Genomic DNA, 22,033 nt, shown 5'->3' on the forward strand with positions numbered 1-22,033 from the left:
TCCACAAGCTGAAGCTCAACAGAAGATGGGTGTTGTAACAGGACAATGACCCAAAGCATAGAAGTAAATCAACAACAGAATGGCTTAAACAGAAGAAAATACGCCTTCTGGAGTGGCCCAGTCAGAGTCCTGACCTCAACCCAATTGAGATGCTGTGGCATGACCTCAAGAAAGCGATTCACACCAGACATCCCAAGAATATTGCTGAACTGTAAAGAGGAATGGTCAAGAATTACTACTGACCGTTGTGCATTTCTGATCTGCAACTACAGGAATTGTTTGGTTGAAGTTATTGCTGCCAAAGGAGGTTCAACCAGTTATCAAATCCACATATAGTGATGTCCACCGGTGCCATATTCTTTTGCATTGCACTGAACTTTGAGCTATGACACATCTATCAGGTGGGACAGGATAGCCAATTGAGATGTTTCAGCACATAGACACACACCTACCCTATAGAAGTACCTGATCTGGCAGCCATTTTACATTCTGTGTTTTGCCAGTGTAGGGAAAGGTTGCTTTTGTGGAGCAGGGACAGGCTGTTAGGTACATTAAACTCTAGCTAATAGGGCCACAAAAGTCTTTTTAAGGACTGGTATTGGTGTGCTATCGATAGGATATACTGAGGGGTGTGATATACTTATACTTATAATATACTTTCTAACATAGAAAGTATATTATAGTGCATTTGTATTGTGCAGCAGTTGTGTGCGGTTGTGCTGCGATACTGCAGCTATATAGAGGGACATATGCTATTGCAACGCGTGTGATATACCTATTGCAACTAATTGCAACGCGTGTGATATACCTGTTGCCACCAAAAAAACTGATTGAGGGGTGTGATATACCTGCTTCAACCAAATATTGATTGAGGGGTGCAGTATACTTGCTTCCACAAAGTACTGATTAAGGGGTTTGATATACCTTCTTCCACAAAATACTGATTGAGGCCTGCGATATACCAGCTTCCACAAAATATAAATTATGGGGTTCTATATACCTTTTTCCACCAAATATTGATTGAGGGGTGCGATATACAGTACCTGCTTCCACAAAATACTGATTAAGGGTTTTGATATACCTGCTTTAAAAAAATACTGATTGAGTAATTTGATATACCTGTTTCCTCAAAATACTGATTAACCACTTCAGCCCCCCTAGCTTAAATTCCCTTAATGACCAGACCACTTTTTACAATTCTGCACTACACTACTTTCATGGTTTATTGCTCGGTCATACAACTTAGGCTACTTTCACACCTGCGTTCAGGTGTCCGCTCGTGAGCTCCGTTTGAAGGGGCTCACAAGCGGCCCTGAACGCAGCCGTCTGGCCCTAATGCATTCTCAGTGGAGGCGGATCCACTGATAATGCATCCGTCTGCCAGCGCTCAGCCTCCGCTCCGCTCAGTGAGCGGACACCTGAACGCTGCAAGCAGCATTCGGGTGTCCGCCTGGCCGTGCGGAGGCGAGCGGATCCGTTCCGACTTATAATGGAAGTCAATGGGGACGGATCCGCTTGAAGATGACACCATATGGCTCAATCTTCAAGCGGATCCGTCCCCCATTGACTTTCAATGTAAAGTCTGAACGGATCCGCTCAGGCTACTTTCACACTTAGAAATTTTTCTAAGTTATAATGCAGACGGATCCGTTCTGAACGGAGCCACCGTCTGCATTAATATGAGCGGATCCGTTCAGAACGGATCCGCTCGAACGCTAGTGTGAAAGTAGCCTTACCACCAAAATTAATTTTGCCTCCTTTTCTTCTCACTAATAGAGCTTTCATTTGGTGGTATTTCATTGCTGCTGACATTTTTCCTTTTTTTGATATTCGAAATTGACCGAAATATTTGCAAAAAAACTATATTTTTCACTTTCTGTTGTAAAAATTTTCAATTAAAACTACATTTCTATATACATTTTTCTCTAAATTTATTGTTCTACATGTCTGATTAAAAAAAATTATATTTATTGGTTTGGGTAAACGTTATAGCGTTTACAAACTATGGTGCAAAAATGTGAATTTACGCATTTTGACTTTCTCAGCACCTTTCTTACAAAGTCTCATATTCCACTAACTTGTGACAAAAAAATTAAATTTTACATAAACTCACCATACCCCTCACAGAATACCTTGGGGTGTCTTCTTTCCAAAATGGGGTCACTTGTGGAGTATTTATACTGCCCGGGCATTTAATGGGACTTAAAGCGTGAGAAATAGTTTGGAATCCAAATGCGTAAAAAATGCCCTGTGAAATACTAAAGGTGCTCTTTAGAATTTGGGCCCCTTTGCGCACCTAGGCTGCAAAAAAGTGTCACACATGTGGTATCGCCATACTCAGAAGAAGTAGGGCAATGTGTTTTGGGGTGTATTTTTACATATACTTTTGCTGGGTGAGATAAATATCTCTGTAAATGACAACTTTTCCTATTTTTTTTATACAAAGTTGTCATTTCACAGAGATATTTATCTCACCCAGCATGGGTATATGTAAAAATACACCCCAAAACACATTGCCCTACTTCTCCTGAGTACGGCGATACCAAATGTGTGGCACTTTTTTGCAGCCTAGGTGCGCAAAGGGGCCAAATTCCAATGAGTATCTTTTAGGAGGGCATTTTTAGGCATTTGGATTCTCACGCTTTAGGGCCCCTATAATGCCAGGGCAGTATAAATACCCCACATGTGACCCCATTTTGGAAAGATGACACCCTAAGGTATTCCGTGAGGTGCATGGCGAGTTCATATAATTTTTTTGGGCACAAGTTAGCGGAAATTTTTATTTATTTATTTTTTCTCACAAAGTCTCCCTTTCCGCTAACTTGGGACAAAAAGTTCAATCTTTCATGGACTCAATTTGCCCCTCAGCTAATACCTTGGGCTGTCTACTTTCCGAAATGGGGTCATTTGTGGGGTGTGTTTACTGTTCTGGCATTTTGGGCGGGGCTAAATTGTGAGCAACCCTGTAAAGCCTAAAGGTACTCGTTGGACTTTCGGCCCCTTTACGCTCCTAGGCTGCAAAAAAGTGTCACACATGTGGTATCGCCGTACTCAGGAGAAGTAGGGCAATGTGTTTTGGGGTGTATTTTTACATATACCCATTCTGGGTGAGAGAAATATATCTGTAAATTGACAAATTTGTATAATTTTTTTTTAAAGTTGTCATTTAAAGAGATATTTCTCACACACAGTATGGGTATATGTAAAAATACACCTCAAAACACATTGCCCTACTTCTCCTGAGTACGGCAATACCACATGTGTGACACTTTTTTGCAGCCTAGATGCGCAAAGGGGCCCAAATTCCAATGAGTACCTTTTAGGAGGGCATTTTTAGGCATTTGGATTCCAGACTTCTTCTCACACTTTAGGGCCCCTAAAATACCAGGGCAGTATAAATACCCCACATGTGACCCCATTTTGGAAAGAAGACACCCCAAGGTATTCCGTGAGGGGCATGGCGAGTTCCAAGAATATATATATTTTTTTTGGCACAAGTTAGCGGAAAATTATTTTGTAAGAGAAAAAAAAAACATTTTTTGCTAACTTGTGCCCAAAAAAATATATTCTAGGAACTCGCCATGCCCCTCACGGAATACTTTGGGGTGTCTTCTTTCCAAAATGGGTTCACTTATGGGGTATTTATACTGCCCTGACATTTTAGGGGCCCTAAAGCGTGAGAAAAAGTCTGGAATATAAATGTCTAAAAAAATGTACGCATTTGGATGCCGTGAGGGGTATGGTGAGTTCATGTGAGATTTTATTTTTTGTCACAAATTAGTGGAATATGAGACTTTGTAAGAAAAAACAAAAAAACAAAAAAATTTCCGCTAACTTGTGCCAGAAAAAAAAAATCTTCTATGAACTCGCCATGCCCCTCAAAAGTGATCTTTATAGCGTCACAGCGATTTTTACGGTGTTTTTGCAGTGATCAGAAAAAAAATCTGTCACTGCGGTGGGGCGGACTGAACTCAAGTGTGCGCACAAGATCAGGCCTGATTGGGCGAACACTGCGTTTTTTGTAGAGCCTATAGGACATGTCCTATTCTTGTCCGCAATTGCGGACAAGAAAAGGCATTTTCTATATAGTTCTGGCAATGTGCGGATCCGCAAAATGCGGAAAGCACATTGCTGGTGTCCGCAAAACACATACGGACATCTGAATGTAGCCTTACAGGGGGGTGATCAGGGGTTAATAAGGGGTTAATAAGTGACAGGGGGGGTGTAGTGTAGTGTAGAGCTGCCTGTGTCCTCTGGTGGTCGATCCAAGAAAAAGGGACCACCAGAGGACCAGGTAGCAGGTATATCAGATGCTGTCAACAAAACAGTTTCTGTTATACCTTTCAAGGGTTAAAAAAAAATCGCATCTACAGTCTGCCAGCGAATGATCGCCGCTGGCAGGCTGTAGTTCCACTGGTTTACCATCCGATCCTGTGAACGAGCGCTCCTGTGTGCGCGTGTTCACAGGAAATCTCGATATACATGTTTCCACCAAATATTGATTGAGGCCTACGCTATACCAGCTTCCACAAAATAACTATTATGGGGTTCGATATACCTGTTTCCCCCAAATATTTATTGAGGGGTGCGATATACCTGCTTCCACAAAATATTGATTAAGGGGTTTGATATACCTGCTTCTGCAGAAAAATTATTAAGGCCTGCGATATACCTGCTTCACCAAAATACTGATTAAGGGGTTTGATATACCTGTTTTCACCAAATATTGATTGAGGCCTGCGATATACCTGCTTCCACAAAATACTGATTAAGGGGTTGGATATACCTAAATCCAAAAAATACTGATTGAGGGGTGCGATATACCTGCTTACACAAAATACGGATTAAGGGGATCGATACACCTGTTCCCACAAAATATTGATTGAGGCCTACGATACACCAGCTACCATGAAAAATCGATTATGGTGTTCGATATACCTGTTTCCACCAAATATTTATTAAAAGGGTGAGATATACCTGCTTCCACAAAATACTGATTAAGGGGTTTAGTATACCTGCTTCTACAAAATACTGATTGAGGGGTGCGAATTCCTGCTTCCATAAAACACTGATTAAGGGGTTCGATATACGTGTTTCCACCAAATATTGATAGAGGCCTGTGATATACCTGCTTCTGCAAAATACGGATTAAGGGGTTTGATATACCTGCTTACACAAAATGTTGATTGAGGGCTGCAATATACCTGCTTCCACAAAATACTGATTAAGGGGTTTGATATACCTGTTTACACCAAATATTGATTGACTGGTGCGATATATCTGCTTCCACACAATACTGATTAGTGTTGATCACGAATATTCGAATTTCAAATTTTTATCGCGAATATAGGTACTTCGAAAATTCGCGAATATTTCAAATATAGTTATATATATTCGCAATTTCGAATATTCGATTTGTTTCCCGATTTTTTTTCCAATTTTTTTTTCCGATTTTTTTTTTTTTTTAATCAGTACACATGATCCCTTCCTGCTTCTAGCTTGTGGGCCAATAAGAAGGCTGCAATATACTTGACTAGGAGTAGTGATGAGCGGCAGGGGTCATATTCGAAAATGCACGATTTTTTTTTCTTGAAAAAATCGGCAAGGTAATGATTGTGTAATATGCGAATTTTCGTAATTCGAATTTTCGGATTCAAATTTTTATTGCAAATTTTTCAACTTTTAGACAAAGAAGATTATAGCACTATATTAGCTAAATTGCTCTATATTCGTTTTTTCGAATATTCGCTATATTGCTATATATTCTTGTTTTAGAATATTACAAATATTCGCAAAAAATGAAGATATAGCAATATAGCGAATATTCGAAAAAAACTAATATAGAGCAATTTAGCTAATATAGTGCTATAATCTTCTTTGTCTAATAGTTGTAAGGGCTCTTTCACATCTGCGTTATTGTCTTCCGGCATAGAGTTCCGTCGTCGGGGCTCTATGCCGGAAGAATCCTGATCAGGATTATCCTAATGCATTCTGAATGGAGCGAAATCCGTTCAGGATGCATCAGGATGTCTTCAGTTCCGGAACGGAACGTTTTTTGGCCGGAGAAAATACCGCAGCATGCTGCGCTTTTTGCTCCGGCCAAAAAAACTGAAGACTTGCTGCAAGACCGGATCCGGAATGAATGCCCATTGAAAGGCATTGATCCGGATCCGGCCTTAAGCTAAACGTCGTTTTGGCGCATTGCCGGATCCGACGTTTAGCTTTTTCTGAATGGTTACCATGGCTGCCGGGACGCTAAAGTCCTGGCAGCCATGGTAAAGTGTAGCGGGGAGCGGGGGAGCAGCATACTTATCATCCGTGCGGCTCCCGGGGCGCTCCAGAGTGACGTCAGGGCGCCCCAGGCGCATGGATGACGTGATCGCATGGCACGTCATCCATGCGCCTGGGGCGCTCTGACGTCACTCTGGAGCGCCCCGGGAGCCGCACGGATGGTAAGTATACCGCTCCCCCGCTCCCCGCTCCTACTATGGCAACCAGGACTTTAATAGCGTCCTGGGTGCCATAGTAACACTGAAAGCATTTTGAAGACGGATCCGGTCGAAATATCGCGAATTCGAATATGACCCCTGCCGCTCATCACTAATACTGATTAAGGTGTTTGTTATACCTGCTTTCACAAAATACTGAATGAGGGCTGCAATATACCTGCTTCCACAAAATAGTGATTAACCCCTTAGGGACCGAACTCATTTTCACCTTAAGGAGCAGGCCATTTTTTGCAAATCTGGCCATTGTCACTTTAAGTGGTGATAACTTTAAAACACTTTGACTTATCCAAGCCATTCTGAGACTGTTTTTTTTTTTTTTTTATCACATATTGTACTCTATGACACTGGTAAAATGGAGTAAAAAAAAATAAATCTTTTTTATTTATAATAAAATACCAAATTTACCCAAAATTTGGAAAAATTTCCAAATTTCAATTTCTCTACTTTTATAATAGATAGTAATACCTCCAAAATTTTTTATTATTTTACATTCCCCATATGTCTACTTCATGTTTGGATCATTTTGGGAATGACATTTTATTTTTTGGAAACGTTACAAGGCTTATAATTATAGAAGCATATCTACCCCACATTTTAAGGACCAGTACAGGTCTGAAGTCGCTTTACGAGGCTTACATAATAGAAACCACCCAAAAATGACCACATTCTAGAAACTACACCCCTCAAGGTATTCTAAAATGATTTAACAATTGTCATTAACCCTTTAGGTTTTCCACAAGAGTTATTGGCAAATGGAGATGAAGTTTAAGAATTTCAATTTTTTGGCTATTTAATCCATTTTTTCCAGTAACAAAGCAAGGATTAACAGTCGAACAAAACTCAATATTTATTGCCCCGATTCTGTAGTTTGCAGACACACCCCATATGTGGCCATAAACTACTGTATGGGCACATGGTAGGGCGTAGAGGGAAAGGTGCGCCGTGTGGTTTTTGGAAGGCAGATTTTCCTGGACTGGTTTATTTATACCATGTCCCATTTGAAGCCCCGCTGATGCACCCCTAGAGTAGAAACTCCATAAAAGTGACCCCATCTAAGAAACTGCACCCCTCAAGGTATTCAAAACTGATTTTACAAACTTTGTGTTCCACAAGAGTTATTGGCAAATGGAGATGAAATTTAAGAATTTAAATTTTTTGGCTAATTTTCCATTTTAATCCATTTTTTCCAGTAAAAAAGCAAGGGTTAACAGCCAAACAAAACAAATATTTATTGCCCCGATTCTGTAGTTTGCATAAACACCCCATATGTGGCTATAAACAACTGTACGGCACACGGTAGGGCGTAAAGGGAAAGGTGCGCCGTGTGGTTTTTGGAAGGCAGATTTGCTGGACTGGTTCATTTACACCATGTCCAATTTGAAGCCCCCCTGATGCCCCCCAAGAGTAGAAACAAGGTTAACAAAAATTTAAATTCTGAAATTTCATCTTCATTTGCCATAAACTGTTGAGGAACACCTAAAGGGTTAATAAAGTTTGTAAAATCTGTTTTTAATACCTTGAGGGGGTGTAGCTTCTTAGATGGGGGTCACTTTTATGGTGTTTCTACTCTAGGGATGCATCAGGGGTTCTTCAAATGAGACATGGTGCCAAAAAAAAGGCCTTTAAAATCTGCCTTCTAGAAACCATACGGCGTTCCTTTCCTTCTAGGCCCTGTCGTTTGGTCATACAGCAGTTTACGACCACATATTGGGTATTTCTGTTAACTGCAGAATCAGGGTAATAAATATTAAGTTTTGTTTGGCTTTTAACCCTTGATTTGTAAATAGAAAAAACGGTTTAAAATTGAAAATTTGCCAAAAATGTGCTTTTTGACCGTGTTCATCTGAGGGGTTAGGTCATGGGGTATTTTTATAGAGCAGGTTCTTACGGACTTGGCGATATCTAATATGTCTAATTTTTGTTAATTTATTTAGGTTTTACACTATATTATACTTTTATAAACAAAAAAATAACATTTTAGTATCTTCATAGTCTGAGTCATTTTTTTTTTTTTTTTTTTCCCGATTATCTTAGGTAGGAGCTCATTTTTTGCGGGGTGAGAGGACGTTTTTATTGGCACTATTTTGGGGGGCATATTACTTTTTGATCGCTTGCTATTACACTATTTGTGTTGTAATGTGACAAAAAAATACTTTTTTTTGTACCGTTTTTATTTTATTTTTTTGACCGTGTTCATCTGAGGGGTTAGGTCATGGGGTATTTTTATAGAACAGATTATTTCGGACGTGGTGATACCTAATGTGTCTACTTTTTTTATTTATTTTAGTTTTACAAAATAATATTTTTGAAAAAAAAAAGTTTGAGAATTATAGTTTTTTTCCCCCGACTGTCAGTGGCTCAATTAGGGAAGGGGAATATAAATTTAGTACTCCATGGAAGTGTGGTACTCCCTGAATCAACCAATAATGCAGAGGCCCGGATGATCAGTGCACATGTCACACTGAGTGATGGTGTCCTTCCGTATTCCCCTTCTGTGACATACTCTGCACCTTTTTAGGGTCCGTACCTTCTTTCCAGTATGGGGGACCACACCTGGAAAGTGTTGGCCAGGGACGAATCTGGCACCTCCAGTTCCCAAAGTACTCCGGCCTGCTCTTTCCCAGTCAGAAAAGATCAGGGCCTTGAGGACTGCCTCATAGAACTGAAGGAATTTCCCTGTGTTGCCAGTGCCCCGGGACAGCACAAAAGAGTTGTACAAGGCAACCTGTACCAAGTAGACCACAACTTTTTTGTACCATGCCCGGATTTTGTACATGGCATTATATGGCTTGAGGACTTGATCAGAGAGATCAAGTCCTCCTATATACCGATTGTAGTCGACTATACAATCGGGCTTGAGGACCATTGCTGCGGTACCTCGCACAGGGACAGGAGTGATGCCGTTACCATGAATTGTGTACAGTACATAGACATCCGTCTTATCCTTATATCTGACCAGCAACAGGTTTCCACTGGTAAGGGCATGGGTCTCACCCCTGGGGATAGATACCTGGAGGGGGTGGGTAGGGGGGCCGCGTTGATTTTTCCGCATGGTCCCACAAGCGGACATGGATCTGGCGGCGAGGGAATGGAACAAGGGGATACTAGCATAAATTTTATCCACGTACAGGTGGTAACCCTTATCTAGCAGTGGGTGCATAAGGTCCCACACAAGTTTCCTGCTAACACCCAGAGTGTGGGGACATTCTGGGGGTTGAATATGGGAATATCGCCCCTCGTACACACAAAACTTGTAAGTGTACCCTGAGGTACTCTCACAAAGTTTGTACAGCTTCACGCCATACCTCGCCCCACATAGAGGGAACATACTGGCGGAAAATGAGTCTCCCCTTGAAAGCAATGAGAGACTCATCAACCACGATCTCCCTTCCAGGTACATAGGCCCCTCCAAAAATTTGTCCGGCCTGATAGGCAGTCATAGGCAGGATCACTTTGGGGGGGGGGGGGGACATGCTGCATTATCTGCATAATACAGGCATTTCCGGATGGCCTTAAACCAGGAGCGTGTCATGGCCGTACTGTAATGTGGGGTCTGGTAGAGGACATCCCCACTCCAGTAATGCCTGACACTAGGTTTTTTGACTAGGCCCATGTGCAGCACGAGGCCCCAAAACGTCCTCATCTCGGCTGCACTGACCGGAGTCAAGCCACCGGCCCTAGCCAAAAAGGAGCCTGGGTGTTGAGCAATGAACTGTTGGGCGTACAGGTTCGTTTGCTCCATCAACAGATTCACAAAGTGGTCACTGAAAAAAAGACTAAAATAGTCATATTCAGTGAAGCCCACTGTGGGAATCTGGATTCCTGGTTGGCTAACAAAATCAGGAATCGCAGGCTAAAAATGCTCTGGAGAACACCATGCAAGTTCACCGGTAGGGGGCTCCGGTGGACTTAACTGGTGGGCCGGAAAACTAGTACGAGCCCCTGAACTGCTCGTACTAGTGTGGGCCACAGGGTCCCTAGCATGGCGGTCCTCTTGCTCCGCCTGGTGGCGTCTCCGCCGCCTTGCGGGCTCATCATCATCGCTAGATGATGAGGAGGATGCGGATGACAAAAGGAAAGTGGGGTCATCCTCGTCCTCACTGGGGCTCTCGGACTCGGAGGCAAGCTGGGCCCTCTGGCGGGCCATAGGCGAGTGTGTGTATGCGTGAGTGTGCGTGGAAATCTTTATTTGGTGTGCGTGTGTGTGGGGGCACGGGGTGTTCACGTACTTACCCTAAACCTAATAGACAAAAAAAAAAAAGGACAAAAAGGACAAAAAATGTTAAAAAAATAAAATATTAAATTAGTCCGAAGTTGATCAGCGGTGGGGTGTGCGATGCGCTAACAGTAGCCGGACGCTAAGAGTGCTGGCCACAGTCAGCGTACGCAGAAGAAAAAAAAAGACTGCTTGTGCCCCCAAAAAAGTTGTGGGGGGGGGCAGGGAGGCAATCTGCAGCACCCCTGTGGGGGTCTAGGGTCGCAAAGTTGTGCTATGGACCCCAGACACCCGATTTAGGGTGATGCAACAAAAAACTATTTTTTTTTTTCACCAAACTTTCCCTGAATATATCTGCCTAACCTAAACTTTCCCTAACCTTTCTCCTTTTGGTGCCAGGTGGCACTGTGGAGTGTCAGAAGGGGGTACTGGGTGAGAAGATCTATGCAGAGCTCCACTCTCCTTGGCTCCCGGACACAGAAAGGAGGAGGAGAGGAGCGCTACAATAATTTTAAGCGCCCGCCCACCCCTGCAGCCAAACAGCAGATCCTGAGAGGTGATGTCACCATCACCTCTCAGGATCGCAAGATGGTGAGTGGTGGTGTATTATCACAACACCGATCCCCATCCTGTTCCGCGTTATCGGGTCCCCAGACACCCGAATAACGCGGAAACGCAGCAAACCGCAGGTCTGAATTGACCTGAGGTTTGCTGTGATCGCCGACACGGGGGGGATGGGGGGGGGCTGGGTGTCACAGGACCTCCCCCGCGCATTGTCCCAGGATGCCTGCTCAATGATTTGAGCAGGCACCCAGTTCCGTTCACCAGCCGCACGACGGTGATCAGAACTACACATGACGTACCTGTACGTAATCTGTCCCCAACAGGTTAAGGGGTATGATACCTGTTTTCACCAAATATTGGTTGAGGCCTATGATATACCAGCTTCCACAAAATACTGATTAAGGGGTTTGATATACCTGCTTCCACAAAATATTGATTGAGGCTAGGGTTGAGCGAACCCGAACTGTAAAGTTTGGGTTCGTACCGAACTTTATGATTTTTGGACCCTGGACCCGAACCCGAACATTTCAGTAAAGGTTCGGGTTCGGGTTCGGTGTTTGGCACTTTCTCTGCGCTTTTTGAAAGGCTGCAAAGCAACCAATCAACAAGTGTTTAACTGTCTGACCTTAGAAGCTATCACAGCCATGCCTACTAATGGCATGGCTGTGATTGGCAAGTGCAGCATGTGACCCAGGCTCTATATAAGCTGGAGTCACGTAGCGCTGCACGTCACTCTTCTGTTACAAGTGTAGGGAGAGGATGCTGCTGGGCTGGTTATTTCAGGGACAGAATAGGACAGAATCTAACTCAGCGATCTACATACAATGGGCCCTGAGCCCATTGACCAAAACAAAATAACTTTTATCCGTCAGTTTGTTAGGTGGGCGGCGGCGGTAATTTTATGCAAGCTCAGTGCACCAGCCCTGCATCTGAGCTTTTGTGACATTGTAATCCAAGCTTGAAAAACTGCACTAATAATCTGGTTATATAAAAAATCACCCTTTTTTGGGCAATATACAACATCTGGTGCATTTGCGGGATTAGTCAGTGTGCAATTTTAGCTAGAAATACAGGCATAATTTTTTTTTTAAAACACCCTTTTTTCTGCAAAATACACTATTTTACATCCCTAGCTGCATCTGGACGTGTGAAAGTCAAATGTTATATACAGCTTTCATATTCTGTTAGTTAAAAAAAAATTTTTGGGCAATATACAACATCTGGATTAGTCAGTGTGCAATTGAAGCTAGAAATACAGCCATCATTTTCAGTTTTTTTAAAAACATACTTTTTTGTGCCAAAAACCAGTATTTTACAGCAAGTGTGAAATTCAAGTTTAATATATACAGCTTTCATATTCTGTTAGTAAAAAAAAATATACAACATCTGAATTAGTAAGTGTGCAATTTTAGCTAGAAATACAGCCATAATTTTCTGGGCTTAAAAAACACACTTTATGGCCAAAATAAACCATTTTACAGTCCTTGCAGCATCAGCACGTGTGAAATTCAAGGGTTATATACTGCTGTCATATTCAGTTATTAAACAAACACTCGTTAGGGCAAAAAAGTTTATTTGGCAGCCTTTGCTGCATATGTCATTGTGAGATACACCCTTTATATATTTGGGTTATATTCAGATATTTGAAATACCGCCATATGGTGCACAAATCTTTAATTGAGACCTAGTGTGGGTCAAGGCGTGTGAGATACACCCTTTAAATACAGGGGTTCTATTCAGGTATTTGACATACAGCCATTTTGTGCACAAACCTTTAATTGCGGCCTAGTGTGGGTCAGGCCGTGTGAGATACACCCTATATATACAGGGCTTATATTCTTCTATTAATAAAACACACTTTTTTGGTCAAAATACACAATTGTTGCGCCCTTGCAGTATCAAGACATTTGAAATTTCAGGGTTATATACTGCTGTCATATTCAGTTATTTAACAAACACCTGTTTGGGCAAAAAAAAAATATTTGGCAGATTTTGATACATATGTCATTGTGAGATACACCCATTAAATACAGGGGATCTATTAAGATATTTGAAATACCGCCATTTTGTGCACAAATCTTTAATTGCGGCCTAGTGTGGGTCAGGCCGTGTGAAATACACCCTGTATGTACAGGGCTTATATTCTTCTATTAATAAAACACACTTTTTGGGGCAAAATACACGATTTATCAGGCCTTGCAGCATCAAGATGTTTGAAATTACCAGATTATATACTGCTGTCATATTCAGTTATTAAACTAACACCCATTTGGGCAAAAAAAGTTTATTTGGAAGCCTTTGCTGCATATGTCATTGTAAGATACACCCTTTAAATACAGGGGTTCTATTCAGATATTTTAAATACAGCCATTTTGTGCTCAAATCTTTAATTGCGGCCTAGTGTGGGTCAGGCCATGTGAGATACACCCTTTAAATACAGGGGTTATATTGTTCTATTAATAAAACACCCTTTTTTGGGCAAAATACACAGTTATTGCACCCTTACATCATCAAGACATTTGAAATTCCAGGGTAATATACTGCTGACATATTCAGTTATTAAACTAACACCCGTTTAGGCAAAAAAATAAAATGGTCAGCCTTTGCTGCAGATGTCATTGTGAGATACACCCTTTAAATACAGGGTTTCTATTAAGATATTTGAAATACAGCCATTTTGTGCACAAATCTTTAATTGCGGCCTAGTGTGGGTCAGGCCATGTGAGATACACCCTGTATAGTCAGGGCTTATATTCTTCTATTAAAAAAACTCAATTTTTGAGGGAAAAAAACACAATTTTATAGGCCTTGCAGCATCAAGACGTTTAAAATTCCAGGGTTATATACTGCTGTCATTTTCAGTTATTAAACTAACACCCGTTTGGGCAAAATAAGATTATTTGGCAGCCTTTGCTGCATATGTCATTGTGAGATACACCCTTTAAATACAGGGGTTTTATTCAGGTATTCTATTAATAAAACACCCTTTTTGGGGCAAAATACAAAATTTTTCAGGCCTTACAACATTTAAGACGTTTGAAATTCCAGGGTTATATAATGCTGTCATATTCAGCTATTAACCACCTCCCGACCGCCTAACGCAGGGATGCGTCCTGCGGGCGGCCGGGTTATTCCTCCTTCACGCATCTACGCGTCATCTCGTGAGATGCGAGATTACGTGCATATGCGGCCCGCACATGCGCAGTGCGGGTCGGCAAAAGGCGCACAATTAGTTGGTCACCAGCCTGCAAGCCAATGATCAGCGCTGGCAGGTTGGTGACTTTTAAAATAACGAACCACCAGCCATATAACACATTATATTTATAAATATAATGTGTTAAATGGCTTCTGTGCTCTCTGCTGGGTCCTTTTCGTCGGTTGGTCCCAGCAGAGAGCACAGATCACAGTGAGTACACCAAACACTACATATTTAGCCCCAGATCACCCCCCCCATCATCCCAATTAACCCCTTGATCACCCCTGTCAATCACTAGTGAAAGGGAAAAAAGTGATCAGTGTAAACTGTCACTTTTTTTTTCACCAGTATTGACTGTTAGGTTTAGGTTAGTTTAGGCCCCTTTGGTAGGTAGTTAGCTTCAGTTAGCGTATCGCTAATCAGCATTGGTACTTTATAGTATCTGTAAGTGATTAGAACTGATCACAGTCAGATCTATAATAGTATTAGTGTCACCTTAGCTCGCCCTCCACCCAAAACGCAGTGTTTACCCGATCAGGCCTGATCGGTCGCCCACACATGCGTTCACCCACGCCCGCCTCGCCGCAGTCACAAAAAATTGTATTTTTTTTAATCACTGCACAATCACTACACAAGAGCTGCGGCGATAAAAAAATACAGTTTTGATATTTTTTATCAATCGCAGCGGCTTCCTGTACTTCGCTAGCCTCCCATTTGTAAGACAGGCTTGCTTTTTTTCTTGGGTAGTCTCAGGGAATACCCCCTAAATTTAGTTGACCAAATGGCAAGGAAGGGGTATTCTTCTGAAGAGGCCTACAGGCTTCTGACCCAGTCGGAAAAAAAATCTCATTACCCGTATGCTCAATATAAGGAGAATAGCAGAAATTCCTAATGCTGGCCATACATGTAATGATTGAGGAGACCCTCAAATGCCAGGGCAGTACAAACACCCCACCCCATTTTGGAAAGAAGACACCCAAAGGTATTCGCTGAGGGGCATATTGAGTCCATGAAAGATTGAACTTTTTGTCCCAAGTTAGCGGAAAGGGAGACTATGTGAGAAAAATTAAAAAAAAAAACAATTTCCGCTAACTTGTGCCAAAAAAAGAAAACTTCTATGAACTCGCCATGCCCCTCACGGAATACCTTGGGGTGTGTTCTTTCCAAAAGGGTCACATGTGGGGTATTTATACTGCCCTGGCATTTTAGGGGCCCTAAAGCGTGAGAATCCAAATGCCTAAAAATGCCCTCCTAAAAGATACTCATTGGAATTTGGGCCCCTTTGCGCACCTAGGCTGCAAAAAAGTGTCACACATATAGTATCGCTGTACTCAGGAGAACTAGGGCAATGTGTTTTGGGGTGTATTTTTACATATACCCATGCTGGGTGAGATAAATATCTCTGTAAAATGACAACTTTGTATAAAAAAATGGGAAAAGTTGTCTTTTACAGAGATATTTATCTCACCCAGCATAGGTATATGTAAAAATACACCCCAAAACACATTGCCCTACTTCTTCTGAGTATGGCGATACCAGATGTGTGACACTTTTTTGCAGCCTAGGTGCGCAAAGGGGCCCAAATTCTAAAGAGCACCTTTAGTATTTCACAGGGCATTTTTTACGCATTTGGATTCCAAACTACCTCTCACGCTTTAGGTCCCCTAAAATGCCTGGGCAGTATAAATACCCCACAAGTGACCCCATTTTGGAAAGAAGACACTCCAAGGTATTCCGTGAGGGGTATGGTGAGTTCATGTAAAATTGTATTTTTTGTCACAAGTTAGTGGAATATGAGACTTTGTAAGAAAAAAAAAATTTCAATTTCCGCTAACTTGTGACAAAAAATAAAAATGAACTCACTATGCCCATCATCGAATACCTTAGGGTGTCTACTTTCCGAAATGGGGTCATTTGTGGGGTGTTTCTACTGTCTGGGCATTAGAGAACCTCAGGAAACATGACAGGTGCTAAGAAAGTCAAAGTGCGTAAATTTATTTTTTTGCACCATAGTTTGTAAAAGCTATAACTTTTACCCAAACCAATAAATATACACTTATTGCATTTTTTAATCAAAAACTTGTAGAACAATAAATTTAGAGAAAAATGTATATAGTAATGTAGTTCTATTTGAAAAAATTTGCAACAGAAAGTGAAAAATTTCATTTTTTTGCAAAGATTCCGGTCATTTTTGATTAATATCAAAAAAGTTAAAATGTCAGCAGCAATGAAATACCACCAAATGAAAGCTCTATTAGTGAGAAGAAAAGGAGGTAAAATTCATTTGGGTGGTAAGTTGTATGACCGAGCAATAAACCGTGAAAGTAGTGTAGTGCAGAATTGTAAAAAGTGGTCTGGTCATTAAGGGGGTTTAAGCTAGGGGGGCTGAGGTGGTTAAACTAACACCCGTTTGGGAAAAAAAAATATAATAATTTGTCAGCCTTTGCTGCAGATGTCATTGTGAGATACACCCTTTAAGTACAGGAGTTCTATTCAGGTATTTGAAATACAGCCATTTGGTGCACAAACCTTTAATTGCGGCCTAGTGTGGGTCAGGGTGCGTGAGATACACCCTTTATATACAAGGGTTATATTGTTCTATTAATAAAACACCCTTTTTTGGGAAAAATACACAATTGTTGCACCCTTACATCATCAAGATGTTTGAAATTCCAGGGTTATATACTGGGAGTGCAGAATTATTAGGCAAATGAGTATTTTGACCACATCATCCTCTTTATGCATGTTGTCTTACTCCAAGCTGTATAGGCTCGAAAGCCTACTACCAATTAAGCATATTAGGTGATGTGCATCTCTGTAATGAGAAGGGGTGTGGTCTAATGACATCAACACCCTATATCAGGTGTGCATAATTATTAGGCAACTTCCTTTCCTTTGGCAAAATGGGTCAAAATAAGGACTTGACAGGCTCAGAAAAGTCAAAAATAGTGAGATATCTTGCAGAGGGATGCAGCACTCTTAAAATTGCAAAGCTTTTGAAGTGTGATCATCGAACAATCAAGCGTTTCATTCAAAATAGTCAACAGGGTCGCAAGAAGCGTGTGGAAAAACCAAGGCGCAAAATAACTGCCCATGAACTGTGAAAAGTAAAGCGTGCAGCTGCCAAGATGCCACTTGCCACCAGTTTGGCCATATTTCAGAGCTGCAACATCACTGGAGTGCCCAAAAGCACAAGGTGTGCAATACTCAGAGACATGGCCAAGGTAAGAAAGGCTGAAAGACGACCACCACTGAACAAGACACACAAGCTGAAACGTCAAGACTGGGCCAAGAAATATCTCAAGACTGATTTTTCTATGGTTTCATGGACTGATGAAATGAGAGTGAGTCTTGATGGGCCAGATGGATGGGCCCGTGGCTGGATTGGTAAAGGGCAGAGAGCTCCAGTCCGACTCAGACGCCAGCAAGGTGGAGGTGGAGTACTGGTTTGGGCTGGTATCATCAAAGATGAGCTTGTGGGGCCTTTTCGGGTTGAGGATGGAGTCAAGCTCAACTCCCAGTCCTACTGCCAGTTTCTGGAAGACACCTTCTTCAAGCAGTGGTACAGGAAGAAGTCTGCATCCTTCAAGAAAAACATGATTTTCATGCAGGACAATGCTCCATCACACGCGTCCAAGTACTCCACAGCGTGGCTGGCAAGAAAGGGTATAAAAGAAGAAAATCTAATTACATGGCCTCCTTGTTCACCTGATCTGAACCCCATTGAGAACCTGTGGTCCATCATCAAATGTGAGATTTACAAGGAGGGAAAACAGTACACCTCTCTGAACAGTGTCTGGGAGGCTGTGGTTGCTGCTGCACGCAATGTTGATGGTGAACAGATCAAAACACTGACAGAATCCATGGATGGCAGGCTTTTGAGTGTCCTTGCAAAGAAAGGTGGCTATATTGGTCACTGATTTGTTTTTGTTTTGTTTTTGAATGTCAGAAATGTATTGACTTAATAGGATGGAAGAATCTCCTCCGGCTACACAACCTACCCTGTTACCCCTTTAAAATAACCACTCCAACACTTACTTGCTTGGTAAAATGACCATGGTGGCCAACTTTATTATTCCACGCATAACAAACCACATCGTACACCATATAATCATTAATAATAATAATAATAACAATAATAACAATAACCATAATAACATACGGCATTTCCACACATAACAAGGATCCTGGAGGGCAACCCTCACGAGCCGTATCCTCCTTCACCGCCTCACTTCAAGACTTACCCTTGGCCGCACTCACCGACCCAAGGGCACCAACTCCTTGAAGTATACTAGTATCCCCCCCTGTAGGCCTTGTAGCCCAACAGGGGACCCATCCTCGGCATTAACAAACCATCTGAGATGCAGGCTCCAACATGTCCTGCACCTCTTAACCATTGAATTGCTCCCCAGGATCCTATTTCCTTCAGCCATACTAATACCACCAATCTCCAAACGATCGCCAACAAAAAGGGAGGGAGGGAGGGAAATTTCACTCTGAAGAGGCTGCAACTGACCCAAAGCTCCACCTCCCCTTCTTTTAACTTCCCGCCGTAAAACCAACTCCTCCCCACCTAACTCCAACCCAGCCCCTAACATACCCAGCAATTTAACCCTCTCCTAGCCTGCGGTCTTCCCCCTAAGTCAGCTCGCCCTGCGCTATGGCTGCGCCCCCGCTCCGTTGCTTTTATGACTTAATAGGATGGAAGAATCTCCTCCGGCTACACAACCTACCCTGTTACCCCTTTAAAATAACCACTCCAACACTTACTTGCTTGGTAAAATGACCATGGTGGCCAACTTTATTATTCCACGCATAACAAACCACATCGTACACCATATAATCATTAATAATAATAATAATAACAATAATAACAATAACCATAATAACATACGGCATTTCCACACATAACAAGGATCCTGGAGGGCAACCCTCACGAGCCGTATCCTCCTTCACCGCCTCACTTCAAGACTTACCCTTGGCCGCACTCACCGACCCAAGGGCACCAACTCCTTGAAGTATACTAGTATCCCCCCCTGTAGGCCTTGTAGCCCAACAGGGGACCCATCCTCGGCATTAACAAACCATCTGAGATGCAGGCTCCAACATGTCCTGCACCTCTTAACCATTGAATTGCTCCCCAGGATCCTATTTCCCTCAGCCACAGACAACCACCGGTGACACCTCACCTGTGGGCGTCACGCCACACCCTAAAGGCCGTCTCCAAACCCTCCTGGATACCCAAAGCCCACATATCTATGCCCACATCATTCAGGTGTACACCATCATCCCTTAAGAACTGAGGCGACGCCGCCTCCAATTCCCGATGACGAACCACAATCCCACCTTGCCTGCGCACAAAACACCCCACCTCCTTATTCAATTTAGCCCGGGCTTTGTTAATCCGCTCCACCGACCTCGCAAAACGCCAGCAACGCCGGGCAACCACCTCCGACCAGACCAACAACAAATCCGGAAACTCCGACAATAGGCGTAGCACATCCAATTTTACATCCCGAATAACATCCCGGGAACGCCGCACCCCCAAATCATTGCCGCCAACGTGAAGCACCAATATATCAGGAGGCCGATCCAAAGTGGCATTCATGTGAATTTCAGGAAGAACCCGCCCCCACAGAAGCCCCCTCAAACCGATCCAACGAACTAGCAATTCCTCCACCGGGAAACCCAACTGGCGTCCATTCCTTCTAACATCTGCGCGTAAGGCCCCCCAGTAGACGTAGGAATGCCCGAAGATCCATGCGAGACACGGCGCCGCCCCTAAAACAAGATAAAATAATTATGACAACACGTCCAAATACACCGAATTCCGCCAACCAACACCACCCACCAACCCTCACAACAGATGAGGCCGAATATAAGAATGAAAACAATCCGACTCCCAACGCCCAATACGTTTAATAACCTCTTCCCCGAGCCCCCACTTAGCCGCCTCCGTGGCGGCCCCTATCCGGAAAGAATGAGACGCATACTCATTAACAGGGAGACCAGCTGCACCCAGACATTTCCTAAATACCGCAATAAATTGAAAACGCGACAACCGCGAACCGTCCTGGTGAATCAACAAAGAACCCCTACCATCAGGCCGCACCTCCAAATACTCCTCAACACAACGCACCGGACAAAGCACCGACCCAACTAAAGGCCTAAGCCACAAAATTGCACCCTTACCTGACTGATCCGTTTTCGACCTGCGGATCACACACCGTAAACCGCCATCCCCCAACCAAACATCCTCCCTCAACAAACCGCCATCCCCCGCACGACTAGCAGAAACCAATTCAGAAATCCGAAAGGCTCCGAAAAAGGCCAACGAAAAAGCCGTCCTAAACAACAGCGCCTCAAATCCAGACACACAAACCATACCTGCCTTTTCCCACAGGACTCGTAACACCTCAAAAGAAACCGGCTGTCTGCCATCCCTACGAATCGTACCCCGCCTGTAACCTTTCAGCGCCTGCCGAACCATAAAACACCGAGACACATCTGCAATTCCCCGCAAACGCAACCAGAAGGCAACAGCCGCCACCCTCCTAGATGCCACAGAAAAAGACAAACCATCCGCATAACAGGAACCTACCCAAAAAACCAATAACGTCCGAAGTTCCTCAACCGAACTATACCCCCCAACACGCTCTATCAGCTCCTCCCACAACAACCATACTGACGAATAGGCCGACCACGTACCTCTACTGAGCGACTGCCCAATCAGACCCGCCGACACCCCAAGGCCACGCTCCAGAGCCACTGGGGACAAGGTAAGCCCTGAACTTCGGCGCCCGGCGCCAGGCTGCGGAAACGATCCCACTGAAAACGAGAAAGGGAATCCGCGAGTGAGTTATCCACACCTGGCACATGCACCGCAACAAAACATGCATTCAAACGCAGCCCCCGTAACACCAAATGCCTGAGTAAATTCAACTGCGGCGGAGAATTAGCTGTCTGGCTATTAATCGCCTGCACTACCCCCATGTTGTCACAATAAAAACGAACCCGCCGATTCCTGAGCCAATCCCCCCACAACTCCAGAGCCAAAACTATGGGAAAAAGCTCCAGCAAAACCAAGTTGCTAAGGAAACCAGCACGCTCCCACTCCACCGGCCACGCACCCGCGCTCCATTGCCCCTGACAAAAAACACCATATCCACACGAACCCGCAGCATCAGAAAACAACTCCAGATCCACACTACTGATCGCTTCCTCCATCCATATCGACCGCCCATTATACTCCCCCAAAAAACTCTCCCACACCGCCAAATCCTCTTTCACCGCAACAGGGAAACGTAAATAATGAAAAGGGGCCACCACCCCCGCCGTTGATAACGCCAAACGCCGACAAAAAACCCTCCCCATCGGCAAAATCCGACAAGCGAAATTCAATTTACCCAATACAGACTGAACCCGCTTAAGCTGAACCTTCTTAGCTTTTCGCAGAAAAACGACCTCCCCAACAGATCAGACACCTTATCGTCCGGTAACCGACACTCCATGGCCATGCTGTCAATTTCAATCCCCAGAAACGTAATG

The sequence above is a fragment of the Bufo gargarizans genome, chromosome 2 (genome assembly GCF_014858855.1).
Source record: "Bufo gargarizans isolate SCDJY-AF-19 chromosome 2, ASM1485885v1, whole genome shotgun sequence".
Lineage (NCBI taxonomy): Eukaryota > Metazoa > Chordata > Amphibia > Anura > Bufonidae > Bufo > Bufo gargarizans.